Source organism: Hordeum vulgare, chromosome 3H (genome assembly GCF_904849725.1).
Source record: "Hordeum vulgare subsp. vulgare chromosome 3H, MorexV3_pseudomolecules_assembly, whole genome shotgun sequence".
NCBI lineage: Eukaryota > Viridiplantae > Streptophyta > Magnoliopsida > Poales > Poaceae > Hordeum > Hordeum vulgare.
The window spans coordinates 299926198-299944396 of record NC_058520.1 but is presented as its reverse complement, the minus strand read 5'-3'; the positions used below and the strand labels follow the sequence as shown (position 1 = coordinate 299944396).

Here is an 18199-nt window from a genome sequence, read left to right as displayed (position 1 = left end):
CATCGCCGGAGGAGGCGAGTACCGCCGGGTCAGGCTTCGGCGCTGTTCGGCTCCACCTCCCGCGCTTGCCCTCAGATCAGCGGGAGGTAGGGGAAGACTTGCAGGTGGGCCCCCTAGTCATCCACACACCAGCCGGCCCTGCTGTGTTAAGTGGTCGCGCCCCGGCTGGCAAACGTTTCCCTCACGTGGAGGCGCAGGCAAAGGAATACACCTTCGGCGTAGTCAGTGCTCATGGCTGGAGCCGTTGGGCCGGCCCATTTGCCTATCTAGCGCATGCGCGCACAGTATAGCCATAGGAAGAAAACCTTTTCCATTATTCTTTTATCACAAGATTCAAAAATCCTTAGAAAAATCATTCTAGCTCCAAATTGTTTGATTCAAACTCCTGCAGGTTCATAAAATTCAGGCCTATCCAAAAATATTCCTTGCACATTTTTCCAAGCAACATTTCTGTTGCATTATTATTCAAATGAATATTTAAATGCTTCTAGCTCCCCTTTAAAAAATGTTGTAGGGTTCAAATGAACTCCAAATGGAGTGATTCCAATTTCCAGAGCCTTCTAATATCATACCCTATTTTTGCAGCCTTGGTCAACATTTTTATCTGACTTTATTATGTTGTATTAAATAAATAGCTTCCTATTGCTCTTTATTCCATATTAGAAAATTCCTAGGATATTCATTTCAACTCCAAATCCAGTGAAACAACTTCCTAAATATTTCTAGAATTGTTCTCTCTTAAATGAGTGCCTCCACTCATTTTTATCATAATATTTTCTGTTGGCTTCATAAAGAATCCCCTTCTCCCCCTTTCGTCCATTCAGAAATCCCTGATGATCCAAACCTCCTATGGAAAGCATCAGGTATTTTTCTTATGACTAGAAATGTCCAAGAAAAATATAACTTCAATTTTATATAACACTTTTGTTCTGCTAGTTGTGTGGGTGACTATGACTGTTCCGACGATAGTTGATGAGTTGACGGAGTTCTCGGAGTTGGATCGGAAGACCTCGAAGACCCCAAGGACTTATGAGAGCAAAGGCAAGCATACCTATGACCATGATTGAGCATATGTTATATTGCATGTTAGTAGAGCAAGTATTTTCGTTGCATATGATCGCAATTGCCGGTAAATCATTGAAGTGATGTTACTGATGGCTCCTCCGGAGCACATGCATTGAGCTTGAACCTACCACCTATGAGGATCATGCTAGTATCATGTTGAAAAGTAAAGCTAGAGTAACAGTAGCATGAGCATGTTGTTGGTATAAATCAAAGATTTGTGAAAACCCCGTTGGGTGCCACTAATGCCCGAGGGAGACGATGAGTTAGGTGGCCACTTTTGGTGAGGTGGTGCACCGGGTATTTGTGTGAAAATGGTTTCGGAAATGGGATTAGATTTATGATGTGTGGACCGGCCCAACCATACATGTACGACCACGTTACCCCTTATGGGACGGGGCTGTGTTGATTACTCTAGTCGGTGCTAGCAAAGAGCCACATTACTAGTGGCGGGAGTGACGTGTGGTCACTATTGTGATGGGGTCATGCCAGGTAGGCCGACTATGCCGTTTTTACGTGTTCCAGGCACACCGTCGGTCCCCGCATGGTTGGTACTGTCCAGAGTCGGTGCCCGTAAGACGTACAACATGTGGGCTGGGTACCAATCAAGTGGACCTCTTTGGCTAGTATTGTCAGGGGAAAGGCATTGATCGGGTACTTACCTCGGGTATGTTATATATCGCGAGTCATGGAGGACATGGAAGTTTCCCGAATCTCATGGGTCCAGCGTACTACCTTTGCCGAGTGTAAAACTATTCGAATAGTTGTGTCCACGGTCAAGGAGATTTGGGTGGTGCTGCTTAAACTACGTCCAGTTGTTTCCGCATAAACCAAGTCTGTGTGAGTTGTGATAAAAAGGAGTTATTAAGAAAGTAATGATATGACCAAGTTTGGTGACTTGGCATATAGGGTGGACCCGGATGGTTCAGCCCGTGGTAGATATATTGATATATGTAACATGTTCTTCAAAAGTAGTTCTTAACTTATGATGAATACCTGTGATCATGTTTATTGACCACCAAGAGATATCCACCAAAGAAGCATGTTATTCTTATCCTTCATATGCATTGTTTGCATCATGGGCTGTTTGTGATTACAATAAAAAGTAGTCATTGGTTTGCCACTGGTTATTTCATTGACCAGGTATGAGAGAACAGGATTTGGTGAAGAGTAACTCGGTGACGTTCTTGCGAGCTATGACGCTTCCCAGTCAGAATGCCTATAGGTTAAGGCTGATGGCATGGGTTCACGCTTTCAACCAATAATTCTGCTATTGGTCCAGTTTGGTGTGTTGGCCTTCAAGGCCCTATATATGTAAGACTCGACCGCAATGGTCATTTATTGTATGAAACGGTATGTATGGATGTAAGACTCTTATTATTCTGTTTCTCCGTCTTTGATGAGCATTGATCTCTGGGATCACTGGGCACGTTCATTCTGCGATCTCGACTCGTAAGTCGTGGTCCCCACAGGAATCTTAGTCTTATGGGGAACCTTAGAGACTACATGGCCAGTGGAAAGGAACGGGTTCTCGACAGTGGATGCACCGATCACATGACCGGAGATAAAGACATGTTGCATGAGATCACACCAAACCGTGGACCTCGAAGGTATGTGAATTTGGGAGATAACTCCAAGGGTAAGGTACTTGGTCTTGGTAAGGTGGTCGTATCTCATGATAGTTCCATTCAAAATTCCATGCTTGTTGAATCCCTTGGCTACAATCTTCTTTCCATATCTATACTAGCAGACTTTGGTTTCGATCTCCCCAAGAAGGTATCTCACATAAAAAAATAGCACATCGAAAATAGCGATGTTCCACATAATCATCATCTGATGAACTTCCGTCATACGAAACAAGAGTTTCATCAGAATTTTGACTATGACAATGTTCATGTTTATGCATATGAATGGTTTCAAAAAAGATATTGTTAATAGTAATGACATCACCTTTGGCACGCATGAGGTCGCGAAGCTCAAATAGGCTTTTATCAAAGTTAGGATCGGTTGGCTTCATTTTGTGAAAAGAAATGCATTTGTGGATAAGGATATCAAGATTTTTCAAGGAATAATTTCGATATCTTTTCTCCAAGTCTTTCCACAAGGTATGAGCACACTCAAAGTTTTGCAACTGATTAAGCACATTCCTTAGTAATCCTCTAATGATTAGATTGACAGTGTTAAGATTACCAAGCATATCAATTTCATCGTCATGAGAATGATGTATGGGATCAATCGGAGGAGCATAGGGATATTCATCATACTTGACGAATACAAGACTCCAAGACACTTTTGGGCAGAAGCCATGGAAACAGCTTTCCATGCTATAAACCGACTCTACCTTCACAAGCTTCTCGGTAAAATTGCATACGAGCTACTCACCGGTAACAAACCCCATGTTGGATACTTTCTGGTATTTGGCTGTAAGTGCTATATTCTTCATAAGCATCGTCTATCTAAATTTTCACTTAAATTTTATGAAGGTTTCCTAGTCGATTACCGATCAAACTGTCACACTTAACGTGTCTACAACAACTTCAATCGAAAAGTTGAAGAGACAGTAGATGTGAAGTTTGATGAGACTAACGGTTCGTAAGTTGAACAATTGCCAAATGATGTAGGAGATAAGGAACCTTCGGAAGCTACCAAAGACTTTTCCATTGGAAAGATTCGTCCCATAGAGGTGAAGGAAAGCACTTCATCAATTCATGTCAAAGCTCCTACTTCACCTCAAGGCGAACCACAAAACGACATGGAAGCATCCACAAGCGGTACACGACATGATGAAGAAGAGGAAGAATAACATCATGATGATCCACCTCAACCTTCCTCACCACCACCTCAAGGAGATGACAACGACAATGACAACATGCAAGATGATCATGATGAAGAAAAAGATCCTCCATCCAACAAGAAGAAGCTGTCAAGAGTTAGAGCAAGAGTGGACTGAGATCATGTGTTGAATCAAAGCTACTGTGACATAAAAACTGGGAGAATCACTCACACTAAATCTAGTTTAGCTAACTTTTGTGGGCATTATTCTTTCATCTCTATCATTGAACCTTTGAAGGCTAAAGAAACCCTTCAAGATGCGGATTGGGTGAATGCCATGTACGAAGAGCTACACAATTTCGAGAGGAACCAAGTATGGACACTTGTTGAAAAGCCTGAAGGAGAGCAAAATATCATTTATAAAATATGGGTGTTTAGGAACAAGGAAGATGAATACATACAAGTTGTACGCAACAAGGCACGTCTCGTAGCCCAATGATACATGCAAGTCGAAGGTATGGAAGCCAGGACTTATTCTCCTGTCGCTAGACTTGAAGCCATTCACATTCTCCTAGCTTATGCCAATCACCATGGTATAACTCTTTACCAAATGGATACCAAAAGTGCCTTTCTCAATGGAGAAATTGAGGAGGAAGTTTATGTTAAACGACCCCCTAGATTTGTGAACACTAGGAAACCTGATCATGTCTACAAACTTTGTAAAGATTTATATGGTCTTAAATAAAGCCCCTAGAGCTTGGTACAAATGCCTAACGAAGTTTCTCATTGAAAGGGTTTTGAGATTGGTAAGATTGATGCAACCTTATTCACTAAAAGAGTTAATGGTGAACCATTTGTCTGCGAAATATATGTGGATGATATTATCTTTGGTTCTACTAACCCACATTTTAGTGAAAAGTTTGGAAAGTTGATGTCACACAAGTCTGAGATGTCCATGATGAGTGAACTGAATATCATCCTTGGATTGCAAATCAAGGAATCGAGAGAAGGTACATTTATCTCTCAAACCAAGTACACCAAGGACTTAATCAGAAAGTTCAACATGCAAGAATGCAAAGGTATGAGAACCCCCATGTCTACTAGTGGAGATCTTGACCTCACTAAGGAGGACAAACCAGTTGATCAAAAGGTTTATCGCTCAATGATTGGTTCATTGATATATTTATGTGCTTCCCGTCCTGACTTCATGTTGAGCGTTTACATATGTGCCTGATACCAAGCAGCACCAAAAGAGTGTCATCTATTGGCAAGGAAAAAGATAGTGAGATACTTTATACATACACCAAACTTTGGCATATGGTATCCCAAGGGATCTTCTTTTAATCTTGTTGGCTATTCCGACTCGGACTATGCCGGAGACAAGGTTGACAGAAAATCCACCGCGGGTACATGCCAATTTCTTGGGAGATCTCTTGTCTCTTGTACATCAAAGAAACAAAACTCGGTATCCTTGTCCACTGTCGAAGCTGAATACATAGCCGCTCGATCATGTTGTGCACGATTACTTTGGATGACACAAATGCTTAAGGATTATGGCATTAATGTTAGAAAAGTTCCATTGTTATGTGACAATGGAAGTGCTATTAAGATTGCATATAATCATGTGCAACATTGTAGAACAAAATACATCCATGTGCGACATCATTTCATTCGTGATCATGTTGGAAAAGGAGATATAGATCGCAAGCATGTTCGTACTAACAAACAATTAGCTGATATCTTTACCAAGCCACTGTTGGAAATATGCCCTAGAGGCAATAATAAATTATTTATTATTATATTTCTTTGTTCGTGATAATCGTTTATTATCAATGCTATAATTGTATTGATTGGAAACTCAAATACATGTGTGGATACATAGAAAAACCCTGTCCCTAGTAGGCCTCGAGTGGATACATAGAAAGATGGTCAAGGTTTCTTAACCATAGACAAGTGTTGTCACTTGATAACGGGATCAAATCATTAGTAGAATCATGTGATGGACAAGACACAAACTATGAACGTAGCATATTGATCGTGTTATTTTATTGCTATTATTTTTTGCGTGTCAAGTATTTATTCCTATGACTATGAGATCATATAACTCACTGGCACCGGAGGAATACCTTGTGTGCATCAAACGTCGCAACATAACTGGGTGACTATAAAGGTGCTCTACAGGTATCTCCGAAGGTATCCGTTGAGTTAGTATGGATCAAGACTGGGATTTGTCACTCCGTGTGACGGAGAGGTATCTCGGGGCCCACTCGGTAATACAACATCACACACAAGCCTGGCAAGCAATATGACTAAGTGTAAGTCACGGGATCTTGTATTACGGAACGAGTAAATAGACTTGCCGGTAACGAGATTGAAATAGGTATGCGGATACCAACGAACGAAGCTCGGGCAAGTAACATACCGAATGACAAAGGGAATGATATACGAGATTATATGAATCCTTGACACTGAGGTTCAACTGATAAGATCTTCGGGCAATATGTAGGATCCAATATGGTCATCCAGGTCCCGCAGGGTGTGCACACTTAAGGTTCGATGATGTTTTAGTATAGTTGAGTTATATGTGTGGTAACCGAAAGTTGTTTGGAGTCCTGGATGAGATCCCGGACATCACGAGGAGCTCCGGAATGGTCCGGAGGTAAAGATTGATATATAGAAAGTCCTGTTTTGGTCACCGGAAAAGTTCCAGCCTCATCGGTAGTGTACCGGGAGTGCCGGGAGGGTACCGGGGACCATCGGGATGGGTGTCACGCCCTGAGGGGCCTTATGGGCTGTGGGAGGATACAAACCAGCCCCTAGTGGGCTGACATAAACTCCCACTACGGACCATGAGGTTTGAGAGGCAAAAACCCAAAGGTTGAAAAGGTGGAAATGTTTTCCAAGTGGAAGGGAGCAATCCTACTCCTAGTAGGATTGGAGTAGGACTCCTCCATCTCCAATTTTGGCCAAACCTTGAGGGTTTGAGGCTGCCTCCTCCCCTCCCTCCCTCCTATATATAGTGGTGATTTAGGGCTGATTTGAGACAAGTTTTACCACGTGCAACTCAACCCTAGACCACATAGTTCTACCTCCAGATCGGATTTCTGCGGAGCTTGGGCGGAGCCCTGCAGGAGTAGATCATCACCACCACCGGAGCGCCGTCACGCTGCCGGAGAACTCATCTACTTCTCCGTCTTGCTTGATGGATCAAGAAGGCCAAGATCATCGTCGAGCTGTACGTGTGCTGAACGTGGAGGTGTCGGCCATTCGGCACTAGATCGGAACGGATCATGGGACGGATCGCGGGACGGTTCGTGGGATGGTTCGTGGGGCAGATCGAGGGACGTGAAGACGTTCCACTAAATCAACCGCATTTCTTAACGCTTCCTGCTGTGCGATCTACAAGGGTACGTAGATCCAAATCTCCTCCCGTAGATGGACATCACCATGATAGGTCTTCATGGGCGTAGGAAAATTTATGTTTCCCATTAAACGTTCCCCAACAGTGGCATCATGAGCTAGGTTCATGCGTAGATGTTATCTCGATTAGAACACAAAGGGTTTTGTGGACCGTGATGTTCAATTTTCTGCCCTCCTTAGTCTTTTCTCGATTCAGCGGTATTGTTGGATTGAAGCGGCCCGGACCGACATTATTCGCACGCTTACGAAAGACTGGTTTCATCGATTGACATGCAACCTCGTTGCATAAAGATGACTGGCGGGTGTCGGTTTCTTCAACTTTAGTTGAATTGGTTTTGACCGAGGCGGTCCTTGGAGAGGTTAAATAGCAATTTGCACATCTCCGTTGTGGTTTTTGCGTAAGTAAGATGCGATCATACTAGATACCCATAGCAACCACGTAAAACATGCAACAACATATTAGAGGACGTCTAACTTGTTTTTGCAGGGAATGCTTGTGATATGATATGGCCAATGACGTGATGTGATATATTGGATGTATGAGATGATCATGTTGTAATAGTTAATATCGACTTGCACGTTGATGGTACGGCAACCGGCACGAGCCATAGGGTTGTCTTTAAACTAACGTTTGTGTTTGCAGATGCATTTCCTATATTGCTAGGACGTAGCTTTAGTAATAACAACATAAGTAGCACGACAACCCCGATGGCGACACGTTGATGGAGATCATGGTGTGGCGCCGGTGACAAGAAGATCGTGCCGGAGCTTTAGTGATGGAGATCAAGAAGCACATGATGATGGCCATATCATGTCACTTATGAATTGCATGTGATGTTAATCCTTTTATGCACCTTATTTTGCTTAGAATGACGGTAGCATTATGAGGAGATCTCTCACTAAAATTTCAAGATGAAATTGTGTTCCCCCCGACTGTGCACCGTTGCGATAGTTCTTCGTTTCGAGACACCATGTGACGATCGGGTGTTATAGACTCAACATTCACATACAACGGGTGCAAAACAGTTGCACACGCGGAACACTCGGGTTAAGCTTGACGAGCCTAGCATGTGCAGATATGGCCTCAGAACACATGAGACCGAAAGGTCGAGTATGAATTGTATACATGATACGATTAGCATAGAGATGCTTACCACTGTAACTATTCTCAACTCACGTGATGATCAGACTTGAGTTAGTGGACTTGGATCATGTACCACTCAAATGACTAGAGAGATGCACTTTTTGAGTGGGAGTTCTTAAGTAATATGATTAATTGAACTAATTATCATAAACATAGTCTAATGGTCTTTGCAAATTACGATGTAGCTTGCGCTATAGCTCTACTGTTTTTATATATTCCTAGAGAAAATTTAGTTGAAACTTGATAGTAGCAACTTTGCGGACTGAGTATGTAAAACTAAGGATCATCCTCATTGCTGGGTAGAAGGCTTATGTCCTTAATGCACCACTCTTTTTGCTGCACCTCGAGCGTCGTCTGTGGATGTTACGAACATCCGACATACACGTTTTTGATGACTACGTGATAGTTCAGTGCGTAGTACTTAATGGCTTAGAAGCAAGGCGCCGAAGACGTTTTGAAATGTCACGGAACATAAGAGATGTTCTAAGAGATGAAATTGAGATTTCATGCTCATGCTCTTGTTGAGAGGTATGAGACCTCCGACAAGATTCTTTGTCTACAAATAAAGGAGAAAAGCTCAATCGTTGAGCATGTTCTCTGATTGTCTGAGTACAACAATTGCTTGAATCAAGTGGGAGTTAATCTTCCAGATGAGATAGTGATGGTTCTCCAAAGTCACTGCCACTAAGCTGCTAGAGGCTCGTGATGAACTATAACATATCAAGGATAGATAGGATGATCCTTGAGTGATTCACAATGTTTGATAGTGCGAAAGTAGAAATCAAGAAGGAGCATCAATTGTTGATGGTTAGTAAAACCTCTAGTTTCATGAAGGGCAAGAGCGAGAAGGGATACTTCAAAACGGCAAACCAGTTGCTGCTCTAATGAAGAAACCCAAGATTGAACCTAAACCCGAGACTAAGTGCTTCTGTTATGAGGGGAGTCGTCACTGAGGCGGAGCTAACCTAGATGCTTGGTAGATAAGAAGGCTGACAAAGTCGACAGAAGTATATTTGATATACATGATATTGATGTGTACTTTACTAGTACTCCTAGTAGCACGAGGGTATTGGATACTGGTTTGGTTGCTAAGTGATTAATAATTCGAAATGAAAGCTACGGAATAAACAGAGACTAGCTAAAGGCGAGGTGCTGATAAGTGTTGGAAGTGTTTCCAAGGTTGATATCATCAAACATCGCACGCTCCCTCTACCACCGGGATTGGTGTTAAAACTAAATAATTGTTATTTGGTGTTTGCATTGAGCATGAAGATGATTGGATCATGTTTATTGCAATACGATTATTCATTTAAAGAGAATAATGGTTATTCTATTTGCTTGAATAATTACCTTCAATGGTTTATTGCATCTCGATCGTAGTGCTACACATGTTCATAATATTAGTGCCAAAAGTTACAAAGTAATAATGATAGTACCACTTACTTGTGGCACTGCCGCTAGAGTCATGATGGTATAAAATGCATGAAGAAGCTCGATGTTGAAGGATCTTTCTACTCACTCATTTTTGAAACGTTTGAGGCATGCAAACCATGCATCTTGGTATAAACGCATGAAGAAACTCCATGCAGATGGATCGTTTAGACTCACTTGATTATGAATCACTTGAGACATGCAAAATCATACCACATGGAACAAGAAAGTAACTTGTTGGATGCAATACATTTTTGATGTGTGCAGTCCAATGAGTGCTGAGGCATGCAGTGGATATCGTTATGTTCTTACTTCACTCATGATTTGAGTAGATACAGGAGTATTTACTTGATGAATCACAAGTCTGAAATATTGAAAGGTTCAAAGCTATTTCAGTGTGCACATCGTCGTGAAAATAGGATAAACTATCTACGATATGATCATAGAGATGAATATCTGAGTTGCGAGTTTTGGTACACAGTTGAGACAATGTGGAAATTGTTTCGCAATTCATGCCACTTGGAACGCCATAGTGTGATGATCTGTCCGACCGTCATAGCCACACCCTATTTGATATGGTGCATACTATGATGTCTCTTATCCAATTACCACTATCGTCTATGGGTTATGCATTAGAGACAACCGCATTCACTTTAAATAGGGCACCGCGTATTTCCGTCGAGATGACACAGTATAGACTATGGTTTGGAGAAACCTATGATGTCGTTTCTTAAAAGTTTGGTGCTGCGATGCTTATGTGAAAAAAATTCAGTCTCATATGCTCGAACCCAAAGCGGATAAATGCATCTTCATAGGATATCCAAAACAGTTGGGTACATCTCCTATCTCAGATCCGGAAGCAAAGTGTTTTGTTTCTAATAATGGGTCCTTTCTCGAGGAAAGGTTTCTCTCAAAATATTTGAGTGGGAGGGTGGTGTAACATGATGAGGTTAGTGAACCGTCACTTCAACCAGTGTGTAGTAGGGCACATGAAGATGTTCGTGTGGCGCCTACACCAATTGAAGTGGAAATCGATGATGGTGATCATTGTGCTTCGGATCAAGTTACTATAGACCTCGTAGGTCGACAAGGTCGCGTACTACTACCGAGTGGTACAGTAACCCTGTCTTGGAGGTCATGTTGTTGAATAACAATGAACCTACGAGCTATGGAGAAGCGATCGTGGGCCCTGGTTCCGACAAATGGCCGGAGGCCAAGAAATCCGAGAGAGGATCCATGTATGAAAGCTAAGTGTAGACTTTGGAAGAACTACTTGATGGTCGTAGGACTGTTAAGTAAAGATGGATATTTAAAATAAAGACAAACAATGATGGTTAAAAGTCACCATTAAGAAAAGCTCAACTTGTCGCAAAGATGTTTCTAACAAAGTTCAAAGAGTTGACTATGATGTGACTTTCTCACTCGTAGTGATGCTAAAAGTCTGTTGGAAATATGTTAGTAGTTGCTGCATTATTTATGAAATATTGCACATAAGATGTCAAAACATTGTTTCCTTGACGGTTTCCTTGAGGAAAGGTTGTATGTGATACAACCAGAAGGTTTTGTCGATCCTAAGGATGCTAACAAGTATGCAAGCTCCAACGATCCTTTTATGGACTAGTGCAAGCATCTCGGAGTTGGAATATACGCTTTGATGATATAATCAAAGCTTTTGGGTTTGTACAAGGTTTATGAGAAACTTGTATTTCCAAAGAAGTGAGTGGGAGCACTATAGAATTTCTGATAAGTATATGTGGTTGACATATTGTTGATCGGAAGTAATGTAGAATTTCTGTGAAGTATAAAAGGTTGTTTGAAAGGAGTTTTTCAAAGGAAGACATCTATTGATCTATTTGAACATTGAGCATCAAGATCTATAGAGATAGATCAAAACGCTTAATAGAACTTTCAAATTAAATGCATGCCTTGACAAGTTTTTGAAGGAGTTCAAAATAGATCGGCAAAGAAGGAGTTCTTGAGTGTGTTGTAAGTTATGAATATGAGTAAGACTCAAAAGCCCGACCACGGCAGAAGAAAGAGAAAGGATGAAGGTCGTGCCCTAGGCCTTAGATGTAGGTTCTGAAGTATGCCAAGTTGTGTACCGCACCTGATGTGTGCCTTGCCATGACTCTGACAAGGGGTACAAAAGGTGATCCAGGATTGAATCACTAAAACATCAGTCAAAGTTATCCTTAGTAACTAGTGGACTAAGAAATTTTTCTCAATTTCAGAGGAGATTAAACAGTTCGTCGTAAAGGGTTACGTCGATGCAAGCTTTAACACTAACCAGAATAACTCTGAGTAGTGAAAAAGATTCGTGTAGTAGAGTAGATATTTGGAGTATTTCCGAATAGCACGTAGTAGCAGCATCTATAAGATGACATAAAGATTTGTAAAGCACACACGGATCTGAAAGATTCAGAACCGTTGACTAAAACCTCTCTCAGGAGCAAGACGTGATCAAACCCCAGAACTATATGGGTGTTGGATTCGTTAAAATCACATGGTGATGTGAACTAGATTATTGACTCTAGTGCAAGTGGGAGACTGTTGGAAATATGCCCTAGAGGCAATAATAAATTAGTTATTGTTATATTTCTTTGTTCATGATAATCGTTTATTATCCATGCTATAATTGTATTGATTGGAAACTCAAATACATGTGTGGATACATAGACAAAACACTGTCCCTAGTAAGCCTCTAGTTGACTAGCTCGTTGATGAAAGATGGTCAAGGTTTCCTAACCATAGACAAGTGTTGTCACTTGATAATGAGATCACATCATTAGGAGAGTCATGTGATGGACAAGACCCAAACTATGAACGTAGCATATTGATCGTGTCATTTTATTGCTATTTATTTTTGCGTGTCAAGTATTTATTCCTATGACCATGAGATCATATAACTCACTGGCACCGGAGGAATACCTTGTGTACATCAAACGTCGCAACGTAACTGGGTGACTATAAAGGTGCTCTACAGGTATCTCCGAAGGTATCCGTTGAGTTAGTATGGATCAAGACTGGGTTTTTTCACTCCGTGTGACGGAGAGGTATCTCGGGGCCCACTCAGTAATACAGCATCACACAAAAGCCTTGCAAGCAATGTGACTAAGTGTAAGTCACGTGATCTTGTATTATGAAACGAGTAAAGAGACTTGCCGGTAACGAGATTGAAATAGGTATGCGGATACCGACGCTCGAATCTCGGGCAAGTAACATACCGAAGGACAAAGGGAATGACATACGAGATTATATGAATCCTTGACCCCGAGGATCAACCGATAAGATCTTCGGAGAATATGTAGGATGCAATATGGGCATCCAGGTCGCGCTATTGGATATTGACCGAGGAGTGCCTCGGGGCATGTCTACATAGTTCTCGAACCCGCAAGGTTTGCATACTTAAGGTTCGATGATGTTTTAGTATAGTTGAGTTATATGTGTGGTAACCGAAAGTTGTTCGGAGTCCCGGATGAGATTCCTGACGTCACGAGGAGCTCGGGAATGGTCTGGACGTAAAGATTGATATATAGGAAGTCCTGTTTTGGTCACCGGAAAAGTTTCGGGCTCATCGATAGTGTACCGTGAGTGCCGGGAGGGTACCGGGGACCATCGGGAGGGGTGTCATGCCCCGAGGGGCCTTATGGGCTGTGGGAGGAGACAAACCAGCCCCTAGTGGGCTGATATAAGCTCCCACTAAGGCAAATAAGATTTGAGAGGCAAAAACCCAAATGTGGAAAAGGTGCAAACACTAGAGGAATCGAGCATTTTGCCGTCAGGACGCTACAGACGGCAAAGGGCGAATTATAGTCGGCAAAATTTTGCCGTCAGCCCATGACGGCAAATAATGTCGTCAAACCATGTGCCCGCAAAGGGCGTCTTTGCCGTCAGCGGCCGGGACTGCAGACGGCAAAATGTTTGCCGTAAGTGGAATTATGTTGCCTACTTTGGTAGATGGCAAAAAAATGGTCAGAAGACGGAATGGCCTATCTAACGGACGACGTTAGCCTTTTTTGTCGTCTTCCTCACCCCGTACATGACAGCAAAATATGGCATTTTTTTGCCGTCTTCCTAACCTATACATGACAGCAAAATATGGTCTATTGTTTGCCATCTTCCTAGCGTGTACATGACAACAAAATATGACATTTTGTGTGCTGTCATGAACATGACAGCAAAGAGCATAAATAGACATAATTCATACAGCATATATATATATATATATATATATAACATAATCCATACAGCATATGTATATATATAACATAATCCATACAACATATATATATATATAACATAATCCATACATCATATATATAACATCCATAATCCATACATCATATATATAACATCCATAATCCATACATCATATATATAACATCCTTAATCCATACAACATATAACACATCCATAATCCATACATCATATATATAACATCCATAATCCATGTCATAATATTTGTTATTACTACATATATATACATCATATATATAACATCATATATATAATCCATGTCATAATATTTGGCATTACTAGATAAAATTTGGCATTACGATAAATGTCTTCATGTCAATATCATAGTCCAAAGAACATCCGTATGACAACCTACAAGATGAAGTCATGCAGATATGTCAGATTTTGGCACACAATCAATTTGAACAACTCATTCCTGGTATGATGTATTGCAAACCTATAGTAAGAGACCCAAATAGTGAACATATTGCAACATATGCAAGCATTTTCATTTTCTCGGTATGGTGAACAACCCAGAACACTAAACCAAGTGCAAGAGCTACAGCCAAGCAAGAATAGACTATGAAACCTGCCAGCACAGATTATAGTTGCATGTCAAAAATGGATTTGATAACATAAATATTTTACTGAAAAAGTGAGATAGAAAACATAACCACAAACATAAAGAATGTTGCACAAAGGGAAACAACTTCCCTCAGATACTTTCTTGGTGGTGTAACACCATATACTTTTTATGGAAGTATCACACAGATAGAGTGCATATAAACATAGATGGTATTAACCTAAAAAGCACCGACACGGCTACACGGACACGACGACACGCATACGGGGACACGGGATACGGCTTTTTCCAAAAACAGCCCATCGAGGACACGACAAGTATATATAAAAAATAAATATAAATGTACATGTAATATACAGTTAAAGACAGAAAAGAGAAAGAAATACTGCCCCATTTGTTGTCTGTTGTCTCCTATTTTAATTCAAGTGATTGATTGACCATCCAAACCAAATCCATGTCATTGCATCTTGCAAAACACAACAAACAACAGTCTATTAGTATTAGAGAGAGATAGATCATAATAATCTGAAATGGTACTTGAGAAACAGCACCGGTTTCATTGACAACCCTGTGAACATAAGCCCAGAGAGGATATTTTGGATCCACCCCACCAGGTCCATGTTGCCCTCCCTCACTCACCCACTGATGATTGGCTCCCAGATGTAGCTCCATGGCTCCCAGATGAAATGTTCCCTAGCATCCAATCAAGTGAATCAGTCAATCAGCAGGAGCACCAACCAATCATTCAATCAACATCAGTCAATCAGCAGCAGCAATAAGCAATCAGCAGGAGCAGCAGCAATAAGCAATCAGTAGCAGCAGGCCAGCAGCAATAAGCAAACAACAGTACAACACTACAGCAGTCAGCAGCAGCAGCAATAAGCAATCAGCAGCAGCAGCAATAAGCAAACAGTAGTCGGCAGCAGCAGCATAAATAAGCAATCAGCAGTTCAGCACTTCAGCAGTAGCAGCAGCAATAAGCAATCAGCAACAGGCCAGCAACTCAACAATAAATCGAAGCAAAATAGATGAAAGAGGTCTAGGTTACCTGTTCCAGCTTGGTCGTCGTTGGGAGGAGAGGCTGCTGCAGTTCGGGGACGGCAGCGTTCAGATCCAGGCGTTGTCCAGCCGTTCCACCGTGTCCAGCCGTGTCAGCACGGGGTTTCGGCGAGGCTGGCCGTGTCCGTGCTTTTTAGGTATTAACTGCAGTAGAATGACACAACATGTCTTGTCCACAAAACAAGCAAAGAAATTGAACTATTAACTTTGGAACTGATTCCTGTATGTAGCATTTTATGTTTTTAAAGCCAAATCAGTAGCACTGCAGCACTGTCATCCATTAAAAGATGAACAATAGCAAACACTATAAGGGAACAAGGATAGAAGGAGCGGCTAACAGAAGGATATATTTTTTGTCGAATAATGTAGCCAAGATATTTCTGAGCCCTACTTGGGAAAAATATGAAACTAACTGGAAAACTCTGGTGAGAATTAGAAAATATTACTGCATCTATTGTTTACCGAACAATGCGTTTCAAACAACTACTGATGGTAAATTGGTTATAAAGCAAAGTATATTATTAAGGACACATGGTCACAATGAACATTCGTTCAAAGGGAAAACTATGAGAAACGGCAGCAAGAACTATTTAAGGACTTGAAAAGAGATACCTGGTTCAGTTGCGAGTTGCCATATTTCGCTAACTGAATCAATCGTTCTTTCCATTGGGGCATGCAACACTATATCAACTGAACCAACAACACACAATGCACAACCAACCACGCCAAACATATGCAACCTCTCATTCAAAATGAAGTGTGCTAGCACTGTGTTGCATGAACGAAAGAGAATTAAGGAAACATTCTATTATCAATTCACCAGAATTATGGCTTAGGAAGGATGGCATGTGGAAAACCTAAATATGATGCTCAATGCTCCAAGAGGAGTAACAAGTATTGCTGGAGCAAATGCATATGCTGCAAAATTGGCCACCTCACCCAGAATCACTTCAAGAAATAATAGAGAGCGATAAACATTACTTCAAGCCTACATAATATCATGAGAAAATGTTGTTCATTCCAAATAAAACCATAGTGAAACTAGGCTCCTGTGTTCTAGTATTGTAAGGAGGTGATCCATCCTTCTTCTAATCAATGGTACAAGCACAGACACTATCCTCACCTGACATCTAATGCCCGACGTAAAAACTACCAAAATATACATCTATTCGAAGATATTTGTGTGGCAACAAAACTCAGTTTTTTTGTGGGGTGTTGCACCACAAAGAAAAGAAAATTGGGTTACTATCTCTACTGAGTGCCTTTGTTCTAACGCCACCACATAAAGAAACAACTCAGTGTAAGTGATACTTACTAGTTACCATTCCTATCCACCATAACGGTTCATATAAGTATGATTAGCCTCCAGAACCTATAAATCATGAGGGTAAAAAGCGTAGATTAATTATTAATGGATAAAAGCAGTAGAAATATTTAAACTTTATCTTTAACCTTGTCTGCGATGAAAAAAACATTGAAATAGATATAGGAGAGAGGCACAACCTGCTCTTACCCCAACGTCCCGAGCTTTCTTCAGGCCAATCTTCTTGATCACAAAGCTAGATCCAATAAAAGCACTCGATGACGTGGCTAAGGAGAAGCCCCTTAAATTGTCGAGAGACATCACCATGTTTGGCAGTCTATTGGCAATCAACTACAAAATTCAAGTCCTATCCTACATAAGAAATAAGTTTACATTTAGTACACCATTTATAAATGTTCAAATTCAACATATTTAATGGAACACCAGGACCTTGGGTTGCTTTTAATTGGGATTTTCAGGAACACGTCCCTATGGGAATGTAGAAGAACACGATGATATATTATGAGAATTAAAATAGCATGCGCCTAAAAAGTCTTAAAATTATAAGTGAAATAATCAGAAACTAGACTATCACAAAAATCGCAACACTATGATGGCAATACGAGAACAATACGCAACCTGCTAGTAATAGAGAACCTGTCATCCTCAGAGTAAGTAGTTTTACTTTTTCGCTATTTCAGAAAAGTATTGGGAGAAATGGCATATCAAGGTCACGTATATAGCCTAGAAGAGAAACTCGTACATGCAAACAGAAACTTCCAGTCATAAAAAAACTCCTACATATAAAGATAAATGAAATGACTCTTTGTACAACGATGTAAGCAATCCAGAGGAGGCAGACCACCATTCACCCCAAATGACTTCTGCCGAACATTGTAAAACCACTAATTTGCTGAACCTTAGTTTGCTGAACCTTATTTTGCTGAACCTTAGTTTGCGGCAAACCATCCTAATCACTCAAAGGAACAAGGACAAGAAAAGTAAAGGTACTCCACTAATTTGCTGAACCTTAGTTTGTACCATCTGATTGTGTAAGGGAGGAGGGAGGCCAAGTCTGAGCGTTAACAATGGAAGGAGGGCGCTGGTGTTGACTGGAGGCAGACAGGGAGGCCCGACCGGCGGTGGGGCGAGAATGGAGCGGTGGGGTGGCCCACCCTCCCGCCATGTC

The 18199-nt window shown here is 41.2% G+C and overlaps 1 pseudogene; it reads right to left on the bottom strand.

Annotated features, from left to right (window-relative positions):
* Nucleotides 1-17349, bottom strand: part of LOC123441711 — a 33851-nt pseudogene extending 16502 nt beyond the window's left edge.
* Nucleotides 17350-18199: the final 850 nt, after the last annotated feature.